Genomic DNA, 12,659 nt, shown 5'->3' on the forward strand with positions numbered 1-12,659 from the left:
TCTGTAATAAAATAAAACATTCAGAACTTCAGAAAAGATTAAGCTGACCTATGAACTCACCAATTCCCAAGTATCTATGATATTGCTAAAGTGACAATACTTTCCCACAGGTTTCTCTACCTCAGAATTTGTTGGTGTCCAATGCAGTCACTGATTTTGCTGTGTTTTTAGAGGTTCACAATTTGATTCCTGATAGTAGGAAATGGGGAGAGAGAATTGTAACAGAGAACAGTTAAAAATATATTTAATTTGTTTTCTAAACTTGGGATTAGCAGTGTGAGGGTAAGTATGGGGTCTGACTTAGCTCATGAACATAAAGAAAAGAACCTTAAGTAAGTAATTTTTCTTTCTCCAGATGGCTGAAACCAACCCACAGTTCTTATTGGTAATAAATCAATTTCAACTTTATTTCTCTTACTTCAATCACCCATTTGTAAAACAGTAACACACCAGCTTTATTCTGTACCTTCCATATGAACTTCTGGCTACTGTTTCCCCCCTTTCTTTTTATGATTATAAATAGCCTTCATTAAATGTGCAAACCGAAACCACAGTTTGGATTTTTTGCCTGGCTGCAACTTGGTATTACTCAGTATTATTATTATTAATGTATGTGTTGGGAGACACTCTGATAAATACTCATGATACAGGCCAGATCGATGCATGTGTAGAGCATCTATTTGCACAAAGCAAATGCCATGAGCATTTGGCTCACAAGTTCTGAAGTCTGACACTGTTAGACAGGCTGATGACGGTAGTTTATCATGTGTGGCTGGAGTAGAGAAACGAATGGCAAAGCCCTTTAATGGTCCCTGCCATTCTGGCAGCAAACCCCCCTGGCCCTGTCATCTTTGCCCCCAAACCAATCAGCATCTCTATGGAGTAGGATTCAAGGATAAAGTCAACATAAAACTCCTTGGGTTCCAGAAAGGATGGAGAACGGCTTACTAAGGGGCAGTCGTGAACAGAAGACATTGTACAATCTGTTGGCCTCGGAGCCTTTTCAAAAAGGACCTGCAGTTTTGCATGCTGCAAGCCATTCCCGCCCCCCCCCCCATTTGTTATCCTTTATATCTCCCTCCGCCCATGGGGAACCAGGACTAATAGTTCCTAATGGCCCAGGCAAAAGCGGGGAGAGCTGCAAAAGGTGCGAGTGGTTTTAAAACCCTTGATTCTGTTAGTCTGCCAGCACCAAAACTATAAACAGGAGTGCCTGGCAGTGGAGGAAGGGAGGCAGCCCTCTTCGTGTATGCGAGCTCTTGAGCGGGAGGCAGGGAGGAGCAGCATGTAAAAGGCTTCACACAAGCCTGGCTCCTTTCCATCATGCCAGAGCCCACCCCCACCCCTCACCCCCACTCCCCACCCCCACCCCTGACATCGTGGGAAAGCAGGCATCTAGGGAGGACTCAGAGTTGGAAATTTTTGCGACAGAGGCTATTACTGATAAGATTTCAAAATTCCCTCTCTAGGGAGGAAAAGGGGGACACAGATTTTAAAAAAAATTTTTAGACATTTGTCTATTACATGCGTGCTATGGGCTGAACCTATGTCCCCCCTTCAACTGTGTACAGAGCTCTAGCCCCTTGTGTGACCATCTCTGGAGACAGGGCCTTAAGGAAAGTGAGGAAGGTCAAATGTGGTCATAATGGTAGGGCTGTAATCCAAGAAGAGTAGTGTCTTTCGTGGAGAAGAGGCCCCAAGGAGTGTACTTGTGCAAGGGAAAAGTCACGTGAAGACAGGATGAGAAATCTGCCATCCGCAAGGCAGGACATGTGCTTACCCTGGGGACCAACCCTGCTGCCACCTCCCTTGCAGCCTCCAGAATAGTGAGGACATAAAGGAATACTGATGAAACCACCCAATCTGTGGTAACAGTGTTGGTAGACCTGCCAAACCAACACAATGCCTTGTAACACCAGAAGGCTGATCTTACTACATGTAAGTATTGAAACTCCCTTCCATATGCGTTTAGCTCCAGGAAATGCTAGAACAAATCAGATGCTGGATTTAGGCAGGCCTAGTTCAAAGCCCAGTTAGTCACTAACTCCAGCTAACTATTGCCCCGTTTATGTCTCCTCATCTGCAGAAGAGGAATAATGGCAGATTCTACAGCCAGGTTTGTCCTGAGACAGACTGATTTCTGTCTGTAGAACATGTGTAAGGGCTCACGGGTAGAACTCTAGAAGACTGCCAGCCATGGCAGAGACACTGCGGGCCTTGTTTGTGTATAGTATTTTCAGCTTACCAAGTGCTTCCATAGCCATTCTTTAATTGAATTTTTTATAGCAATCTGATGAGATTAGTGGAGAAGGATATGTGATACCCACTCAAGGCAGGAGAAAAACCAAAATTCTGAGAAGTCAAGCCTCTAGTCCAAGCTCAGGTTTCTAATAAATATGGAGCCGGGCTTCACATGAATGTCCCCCGGCCCCAAGACTATGGCTTTCACTGGTAAATTAGTACTCTCTGTGGTTCCTACCTTACTCCCTCCCCCCTTTCTTCTAGTCATCCCCCTCCCCCAACACATACTGAGCTTCTGTCAGGTTTCAGAATACTTCTCTTTCCTTCCCCAGAACTCTGGATTTCGGTGTTAGCTGTGCAGTGTGCAAGCCCACCGGGGAATACCACAGTGTGCCCATGCCTCTCCATCCAGCGCTGTCTTCCTCATTGGAAGTGACCACCTACTTTGTGTCTCGTCTCCCCACCTGACAGCTTCGTCACTTCCAGAACCCAGGGCTCAGCTTTCAAGGGCATATTATAAATAGATCCTCCTTACCAGGACTCTCCTTTCTTATCTGTGAACTGACACCAAGCACAGGCAACCAGGGCACAAAGAAAGAATGCTGTCCGGGACGGAGCAGATAATCAATATCTTCAAAAGAGTTGAGAGCACGTTTTCCCAAGGGGGAAGTGAGGAAGGTCTGAAAATGACAGCCTGGGGAAGCTTCCTGGGATCTTCTGTGGAGGGGAGGGAATCATTTAAAGGAGAAGATTTCCTGCTGCCGTTTTTGAAATTTGGAGAAATGTCAGTATCACCCTTTTATGTTCTTTCTACAAACTGGGAAAACTAAAGCTGTGAGGATGCCCCCTGATCACTGGTGTGGTGTGGGAGTTGCAGTGACAGGGAAGAGGCTCTGAATTATGAGAAGTGAGTCATTACTTTGTATTTCTGGCCGTTAGGGATATGAATTTTATGTGTATGTAGGGTGCACACGTGTGGAGGCCAAAAGGCCATCTCAGGTGCCAGTTTTCAGGACTTTCAGGTTTTGCTTAAGATGGTGTCTCTCTGGCCTGAAACTTGCAAGTGGGCTAAGCTAGCTGGCCAGCAAGCCCCAGGGATTATACCTCCCCAGTGCTGGGACTGCAGGGATGCTTCTAAATCCAGCTGGCTCTCTTCATCCCTCCCTCCCTCCCTCTTTCCTTCCTTCCTTTCTATTTTTCTTTCTTTTTTAATTACAGTTCTGTGGATGGAACTCAAGTCATCTGAACTTTTCCGCATCCCAGGGGTGTGAAAATTCAGAAACTGAGAAGCACTGTGCTGTGGAGTCTTCAGAAGAGAAGGCTTTTTAGTTCATGCCTGAAAAGTCCCAGTAGAGTATGAGAAGCCCATCAAATTCAGCTGTCCTGCTTTACAGATAATGCAATTGAGCACATAGAGGAGCCCCAGGAATAAGATCTAATATTATAACCAGATGTGCCAGGCCCAGCTCTTCCTTCCACCTATAGTGAGAAAATATTAGTGGGGCAGACCAGAGAACTGCCAAATCATTCTCTGCTCTAAAGATAAAAAATTAAAATGTGCCCATTGGAAGCTGCCTTCCACCAAGGACATCTGCCTGAAGGATGTCCCTGTGGAGGCTGAAGGAACACAAACACAGATCTCTCCTGCCCTTGTAACTGGCTTCAGAAGGGCCTATGATATTTCAGTGATTATTTCAGGAGCTAAGGTAGTAAATTGGAGGCGTGATGTAGAAGGTCATGAAGCAGCTGTTGGCTTTCTCTGAATGTAGATTATGTTCCTGTAAGGCAGAGCGTCTGTAGTCTGTAAATATTCTCCGTAACAAGTCACCCACGAGATGCTGGTAAACCTCACCCTCAGGGTTAGCCCTGGCTCTCACTCACACCCTGACGACTCTTTCCTTGGTCCTCTCCCCAAGTGACACATGTGAGCTGTGTCATGTTACCATAAAGACTAGCCAACACCTCATCCATGACTATCATGATCTTGATGTTCCTCTTACATGGACCAAAACCCTGTATTTGATTATGACTTTTAGCCTTTATTTTTACTCTCACTATATTCTTCAAACTGACAGTGACCATAATCAACAATCTAACCCTCTCTTGACTTTCATACTGACTGTGACCCTCTTACCAAACTTTACCATGTCTATGACACTGAAGCTAACCTTTACCTGCAAATTGACCCTGACCCCATGCTTGGTACCCACACACTCTATCTGATCTCCTTACTCCTCAATTGTTACTTCTTCCTTGATAATGTATCTGACCTTGATAATCACTCTGATCATGATTAATTATCATGACCTCACAATAGCCTCATCCTCACATTAGTTTGTATCTCAAAAAGCCTTTAATTTTGGTTGAATTTCTTATTCTTCTTCCTCAGCAGTTGCCTTTATCCTTGTTGTCACTTTCAGTTTGATCCTGAGCCTAAACCTTATCCATTCATTGATCCTTACATGACCCCAGCTTTTATACTTCCATACACTGACAGTAAACTAGTGGATCACATCTCGACTGAACACAGGAAGTACAGATGAACAGGGAGTAGGATTAGGCTATACATCCTCAAAACCCATCCCTAAGGGACATTCTTCCTCCAGCAAGATCACATCCCCTAAAGTCCTATAGCCTCCCCAAACAGTGCTATCAACTGGGGACCAAGTATTTAAATGCATAAGCCTGTAGGAGACATTTCTTATTCGGACTACCACATCACAGACCCTAAAATACACAACCACTCTCACTTTGACCCTGTTTTCTTCAACCTCACCCTAATACTCTCTTACTCGCTCATCTTGACTTCCAACTTTACTCCATCACACACCCATTTACCCATTACCCTGAACCTACTCCTTAGCATGGCCTTAAACATGACCCCAACCATCATAATGATTCTGATTATTAACCATGACCTAACCATCACTAAACTGAGTTCGAATATGAAATCTTATATACTTGTATCTGATCTTAATCTAGATTCCTTATAATTTACAATAGAAAAGTAATTTTGAAAAGTATATTTAATTCTGAGCTTGCTTATACTTGTGTTTTGTGTTTTCAAATACATTCTTTTAATTTGCATGAATATGTCAAAGTAAAAAAATATGCTTGAGAAGAATATTTTGTTGTTTTTACTTGTCTCAGATATAGCCTCAATTAATCCTGGTAGTTAATAAGATTTTTCTTAAGAGACCAATGTCTGATTTCTTTTATATATTCTCCAGTTTCTTTACACAAGTACAATTTTCAAAGATGCTTTTTTTTTTTAACTGACAAGAAGTAACTGTATGGAGTTTAGAGTTTTCTATATGGTCTGACTCAGAGGAAGAAAATGTAATTCAGATGAAGGTGAGTTGCTGAGGGATGTTTAAAATCTTACCAACCCGATATGCATCTTGGTTGAGGCAAATATAGTATTGAAAACCTCTGTGTCAATGCAAACGAACTGGCTTACATGTCCCTCTCAAATACCTCGTTGCTCCTTAGATTAAACTGAGATGAAGGCAAGCACACAAGGGTAGTGTGTATCGTTCATCTTCAAGGTGTGTCCTTGTGTGAGGGGAACAGCAGATGAAGAGCCTAAGCTGTGGCATCGGAAGGATCCAAATCAGTCTAAACAAGCCCAGATTCCAACATCCTTCTCAAAATACTCCTGCCAGGCTTCGTGGTGCACACCTTTAATCCCAGCACTGGGGAGGCAGAGGCAAAAGGATCTCTGTGAGTTCTAAGCCAGCCTGGTCTACATAGTAGTGCAATCCAGGACAGCCAGGACTGCATAGAGAGACCCTGTCTCAGTCCACAACAATAAAACTCCTTGTTGCTTTTTCCAGTGAACCAAGACAAATGTAAGAGCAGCATGTGTCCATCTCAAGGGCAGGAATATTTATACTTCCCAATCTTAGATTACAATCCTAACCTATCATCTGATGGGAGAGCCTGGAGGAATGAATGGGACTAGGGACTTCATAAGAAGAGGTGGAATGTTTACTTCCCCTTTCTCGCCTCTACCATCTGAGGACCAGCAAACACGGAAGACCTTCACTGTATGCTGCGTCTGTTGGCACCTCCATCTTGGACTCCCCAGTCTCCAGAACGATGAATGACAAATGCCAGTTGTTGAAGCCAGCCAGTGGATGCTGTTCTCTCATAGCCACCAGGCTAACCCAGCCGAGCACATAGTTACAGTGATGCTAAAAAGTAGCAATGGAAATGTATTGGATAGTATCATCAAGCTCAGATCAGACCTGCTTTTAAAATTCTCAGAGAAAAACAGTATGCACCTAAAGAAACAAATCACATATTAAAGGCATATTTCCTGGGAGAGAAGCAACTAAACATAATCTTAATCCACTCTTTAGTCTTAAAATGTCATCGAATTAACAACATATGTAAATCTCTTTGGCTCATAGTGCATATGCATTTGGATTGACCTTTACAGAGCTTTTAATTAATAAGATGACTACTCACAAAAATATACCTGGGCAGTTTGTAACTTCCTGTCCTCAAGGAAAAGAATTGTTAGTTTAATTATAGATACTAACTGGCATTAGTTTTTGTACTGAGTACAAACATTGCAGGTATAACATTTGATTTTTTTTTTTGTTTATGCACTTCTTTAAAGTTGTGTAGCTCGTTAGTATAATAAACTTAATAGACATATACGGTTTTATTTAGTATACTAACAATTATATTTTAATAGTATAGTTTTATATTGCTAATGTTTGCATATTTATATATGCCTTAAGGCATACAGAGAATGTATCTTTTACTATATATGTTTTGCATAAGTAATATAGCGGAGGTATTAGAATGAGGCTTTTCCCCCTTCCTTTTTTAAGACAGGGTCTTATTATGTAACTGGCCTAGAACTTGGGATGTAGACCAGGCTGGCCTTAAACTCACAGAGATCTACCTGCTTCTGCCTCCCAAGTGTGGGGATTAAAGGCATGTACCATCATCCCATCTGGCAGAACTGAGACCTTTCGTGTAAAGTGATGCATCTGTCATTTTGGCTGGTAGCACAATGACCAATGGACATTCCTTTTTCTCACCAATTTATTCTAATGCTGATGCTTCCTGCATACTCTCCAGCCATCCTGTTAGAAAGTCCCATTGATAGCCTTGACCTATATTTTCCTGTTTAAATTTTAAGATGCCATCACATAGTTCTCAAAATACAGGCAGCTTCTAGAAATTAAGTCAGTTATGAAGACTTATGTTGTCATCTTCATGGGACTTGGCAGCTCACTGGATACAGGGTGGGGAAGAGGAATTTTATGTGTGTGTTTTTGTTTTTTTGAATAGGTGACAAAAGCAACTTAGGGGAGGGTTTTTTGTTTTTTTGTTTTTGGCCTCACAGTTTGAAGTTAGTATAGAATGACAGGAAGGCACAGAGGCAGGAACACGAAGCCATGAGCTGCTCCCAGAGTCAGAAAACAAAGGTACAAAACGCTGATGCTTAATGAACTGTCCCTTTCTTACTCAGTCCAGCCCCACAGCCCATGGGATGGTGCTACCCATATGTAGGGTACATCACCCCACCTAACTAATGTAGACAGTCCCTCAAAGCCAAGCCCAAAGGATTGTCTCCTCAGTGACACTAGATCCTGTCAAACTGGCCACCAGTAGTAACCATCATAGCATAGTGGACAAAGTTGGAGTCATTTCAACACAAGGGTATTTCCGATCTTCAGAAACAAAACAGAACACACAGATTGTGTGTCAAATGAAAGTGTTTACCCCTGTGCAGACACAACAATCTTAATCTAGATAGACACTCCCATAATCATATCCACAAGGCTTGAAACATTCAATCCACTGTTTATGATCAGTAAATTGTCCCTAGTTCAGTTTGGGATGAGGGTTAAAAATCTCAGGGTTGCCTAAGCAACGATGCCAAAACACTTAAAAATGGGAGTTCAATGAAGATTCTTCAAGTTGTCAACACCAGGCAGAGATAAACATCAGTCGAGGACCGGCAGACTAATTTTAAGTCTCCATGCCAGCACTGTGTCCCAAAGCTTGCTCTACTTCCCAGGTACAGTCTTGATAAAGCCCCATAGTAGGTCACCAAACAGAGGGAAGGGCCCTAGAGCTCTGTAAACACCAGTCAATGGACTTCACACAGTACCTTTTGTGTGTATCAGGCATTAGTTCTCAGGGGTCACTCAAATTTCTCTTCCTTCGAAAGAGCTGTGTTTAGCTGATTGTAGCCGGGTTAGAGGTGGGGGCAGGGGTGGCTTGGCTTTGTGTTTCCACATTGGGAAGTTCCCACTTGTCCCTCTAATGATGTACCATTGTGGAATATTTTTACACAGAAACTTCGTGTCTTCATCATCTGCAGTCCTCAATATGAAACAGAGGACTAAGGAAAGCTTCTAGAGCTTGGTGAATTCCCATGTCTCCAGGCCATTAGTTTTCCTGTCTGCTTCTGGGACATTCGAGCTGTAAGTGGGAAACTGTCTTTCTTAAAGGGGTAGATAGCTGAAACCCCTGGGCTTTACTGGACGCTACAATCCTCTTCCTCCTGTTTCTTTGTTGTCTCAGGGCAAGACAATACTGCAATCTCTCTACCCATCTCAACCACGCCTCTTTTAGCCAGATGCCCAGTAACCGCTTGCAAGTTTAAGGTGCTCTAGTACTATTGCAATTGAATTCTTTTGGTGAGTAACCCTCGCATTACTCCCCAATACGTTCTGGCCAGTGTGCAGGGGTGCCATTCTTCAGGTGACTTGCACACTTGCACTCCTCAACAGTACCAGAAGGAGCAGTACTGCCGTTGCTAGGAAACAAGCGCGCTACAATCCCCTGGACCCTGTCCTATGCGCTTTGCGGAAAACACCCAGCTGGACCCTTGAGCTTGCAGGGACTATTCCAGGTGCATAGCTGCCAAACTGCTGTTCTCAAGGAGCAGGGCTGGATGAAGCTCCTGGCAGCCTCAGGAACACCCGCTGTGGAGGCTTGAGGTGAATTCCTTCTGGCTTAGCTGAAATCTGTTGCATGCCTCTCCTTCCTCCAAAGTAGGAGGCTCAGCCTCAACAAAAGCCAAATTTCCCTTCCACCACCCCTGTTCCTTTAAATAAGTGCGTTTGTGCCTACCCAGGCCCTTCTTATGTGCTCACTGTCTCCACCTGCTGATACTTTGCTACGCTTTGCTGTATAGTTTTAAAGTATGAAAAATATAAAATTGGGTTATGCCTAAAAGAATGGTTGAGGAATATGCATTGAGAACTAACACGAATTTGGTGACAAAAAAGGACTGTCTCATGAGCAAAGTAATAGTCATTTTGCTTGTAAGACAAATCATTTATTCCTTACCCACATAGTGGTAGAGAGTTATTAATATGCATTATTTGTAGGAATTCAGTCGTGTACACAGGAAAATACGAACACTGAGAACGAGGCAGTTGTGGAGGTTCACATCTGTAATCCCAATGTGTAAAGTGGAGACAGGAGTTCAAGACCATCTGCTGCACAGCAGCTTCTATGCCAGCCCTGGTTGCAAGCCAAGACAAGCAGATCTCTGTGAATCTGAGGCCAACCTGGTCTACAAGAGTGAGTTACAGGACAGCCAGAGCAAACTGTGAGCTTGTCTCAAAAATAAAAACAAAACAAAACAACAAACAATATTTAAAAATATCTTTTACAGAGAAGCCAATCTTTTCTCTAGAAGTAAGAGGCAATTGTCTGGAGAAACTTAAAAGTTTCAACTGATTTGTTGAAGGAAGGTGTTTTCCTGAGGCTGGACAGACGGCTTAGTGGTTAAGGCTAAAGTGAGTACTGCTCTTTCTGAGGACGTTAAGTTTAGTTCTCAGTATCCACTCACAACTGCCAGGGAACCCACCTCCAGGGACTCCAGTGCTCTCTCCTGGCCTCCACAGGACCTGCATACACATGTACACACACACACACACACACACACACACACACACACACACACACATAGACAAACACATATGCACATGATTTAAAATAAAAAATAATAGTCTCCTATTATTTTAAGTTTTGAAAAGGCAAAAATAGGGACATGGGAGAATTCTCAGTTTGGTCAGGTTGGTCCTATAGTTTCCATATACTTGATGAATGACTTCCCAGGCCCTGAGTCAGACTACCAGGAATACACCAGTAGATGGGTATGCTAGGGTTATTGTTAGTTGCATTGAAGGAGAATCATGGCAGCAGGACGTGCATGCTGTCTCAATAAGACAGTATCAGAATTTACTTACTGTAAATTTTGTCTTCTGTTAGGAGACTTAGGGAGTGAGGATTTTGACCTAGATTAGATGTTGTGAGAAGAGTGGGGCCAGATACATAATTGGGTATCTTGTGTACATACAACAAGTGATTAGATGGTAATCTAAAGTTTTTAACTTTAGCTATAAAGGATAATTAATTGTCAGTAAATTAAAGCAACATATGTCAAAGTAATTTTAGCTTATAAACTGCAACAATTTTAAACAATCAATAGAAATTCTGTTATACCGGGTATAATAAACTCTGCTTTAATTGTTATCTCAGATGGAAGTCATTGCCTTTTCTCTTTCTATAGACATAAGTGACACCTAGAGGACAGAAAGTTTAAAAACATGTCAGTTATTTTTCACTAAGCATTATTGAGGCAGCAAACAAATATACATGTGTTGTTATCTAAAGATAATTTCATATTCTGTTAATTCATTGAGATTTTAAGAAATAAGAGTCAGGTTAAAATTATGGCCTATGAACAGAGATATTTATCTATGTTTACTAAGAATGTACCCTAAATTATTTAACATTTAAATTTTTATTTTTATTGCATGTGTACAGGTGTTTTGCCTTCATTATTTCTCTGTACTGCATATGTGCAGTGTCTGAAGAGGTCCGAGGAGGGTGTTGGATCCTCTGAGACTGGAGTTACAGATAGTTGTCAGCCACCCTTTGGGTCCTGGGAATCAAACCTGGTCCTCCAGAAGAGCAGTCAGTGCTCTCAACCTCTGATCAAAGTATATAAAAAAGTTTATTCCCAAGAAATATACGTTTTAAATGGATGTGCTTGACTGTGGTTACATTATCTCAACTTACTCTAAGAAGCAGTACAAAGGTTTTTGTTGTCTTGTCTTACAACTGCCATTAAATCAGGCTCCAAGGAACCTGATATTTGATTTGTCTTAGGATACATATTTCCTAGTGTCTTATCCATTTGCTTGAAATCATACATGTAGAATTTATGTGAGAAAAAATGTAGAGACTTACATTCATATCAATTGTGGTTTCTTCCCACAAAGTAGAGGCAGACAGAGTTAATCTAAGCCATGTGTGTGAATCTGAAATGTGCTTTTGACAGGGATTTCTTAGCGATAGTCAAAATGAAAAAAGTTGAAAATTGTAGGAAGGTGAAGAGACAAGTAGTAAAGACAAAGTCAAGCTTAGATTCAGATGTCAATCCCTGGAGACAATTTTTTTTAACGGTGAAAAGTGCATATTTAGAATTATCCAGCTGGACTCAGTTTAGATGTTCCTAGTTTTGTGGGCAACATCCAGAGCATCATTATCAGTTGCCGATGGGATGTACATCTTCTTCTCTCTGTCAGGCCTTAAGAGGGTGTAGACTTTGGCCACATCAATGTCATAGAATTTCTTCGCCCGTTTGATCTGGGACATGTTGGCCTTGACAGAACAATGAACACAAATGTGTTGTTGTCTTCTTCAAGGTTGACTCAGTGGTCAGGGGGAATTTGATGATGGCATAGTGGTCAAGATTGTTTCTCCTGGGCAGGCTCTTTCTGGGGTATTTGGGCTGCCTCTAGAGCTACGGGGTCTTGAGCCACCAGAGGGTGGCTGATGTGTAAATCTTCTTTTTGTGACTGTGGACACCTTTCATCACTGCTTTCTTGGCTTTCAAGGCCATTGTTTTGGCTTAGGCTTTGGAAAGGGCGGGAGTTTCCTTCTTCACTTTCAATGCTATCTTGGTGAAAAGGCCCTGAAGACAACTCTTAATGACTACTACAGTTAGTGGAGGCCTTATCTGAGGCAGCTCAATGAGAATCATACATTTTTCTCAATTGTCTTTCTTGTTTTGGAGTTGATCATATAAACACAAATTAGAACAACAAATTTACAAGCACTCAGTATGAATGTCAGCCAGATTAGAGTGATATATAATTTTCTACATTCCCATAGAGAATTCTAAGAAAGCTAGATGAAACTAGAATGTGTGTCTACAAAAGATCCTGTGTTTGGATTTAATGTCCTGATGGCAAAGCTCAGCATAAGGTCCTGGGTCATGCTGAGCATTTCACGTCAGTACTGGTCTCTGATCAGGGTCAGGGACAATTTCATGAGGAAAGGAAATATTAGATTCAAGCATGGGTTGGGGTCAGGTCAGAGGCAGAGCCAGGATTCAGGTCAAGGTTAAGATCAGAGTCCAATAGAGG

General features: G+C 42.1%; 1 long non-coding RNA gene and 1 pseudogene across 1 annotated transcript; one reads left to right on the forward strand and one right to left on the reverse strand.

Moving 5' to 3' along the window:
* Nucleotides 1-2,608: 2,608 nt before the first annotated feature.
* On the forward strand, nt 2,609-5,099 carry LOC110341056. Its single transcript, XR_002382939.2, has 2 exons — nt 2,609-3,025; nt 3,460-5,099. It is a non-coding gene; the product is annotated as an uncharacterized LOC110341056 (long non-coding RNA).
* A 6,634-nt stretch (nt 5,100-11,733) lies between these two features.
* Nucleotides 11,734-12,274, reverse strand: LOC106021204 (annotated as a pseudogene).
* Between the last annotated feature and the right edge of the window lie 385 nt (nt 12,275-12,659).

Source organism: Mesocricetus auratus, unplaced genomic scaffold (assembly GCF_017639785.1).
Source record: "Mesocricetus auratus isolate SY011 unplaced genomic scaffold, BCM_Maur_2.0 Super-Scaffold_100676, whole genome shotgun sequence".
In the NCBI taxonomy this organism is placed as follows: domain Eukaryota; kingdom Metazoa; phylum Chordata; class Mammalia; order Rodentia; family Cricetidae; genus Mesocricetus; species Mesocricetus auratus.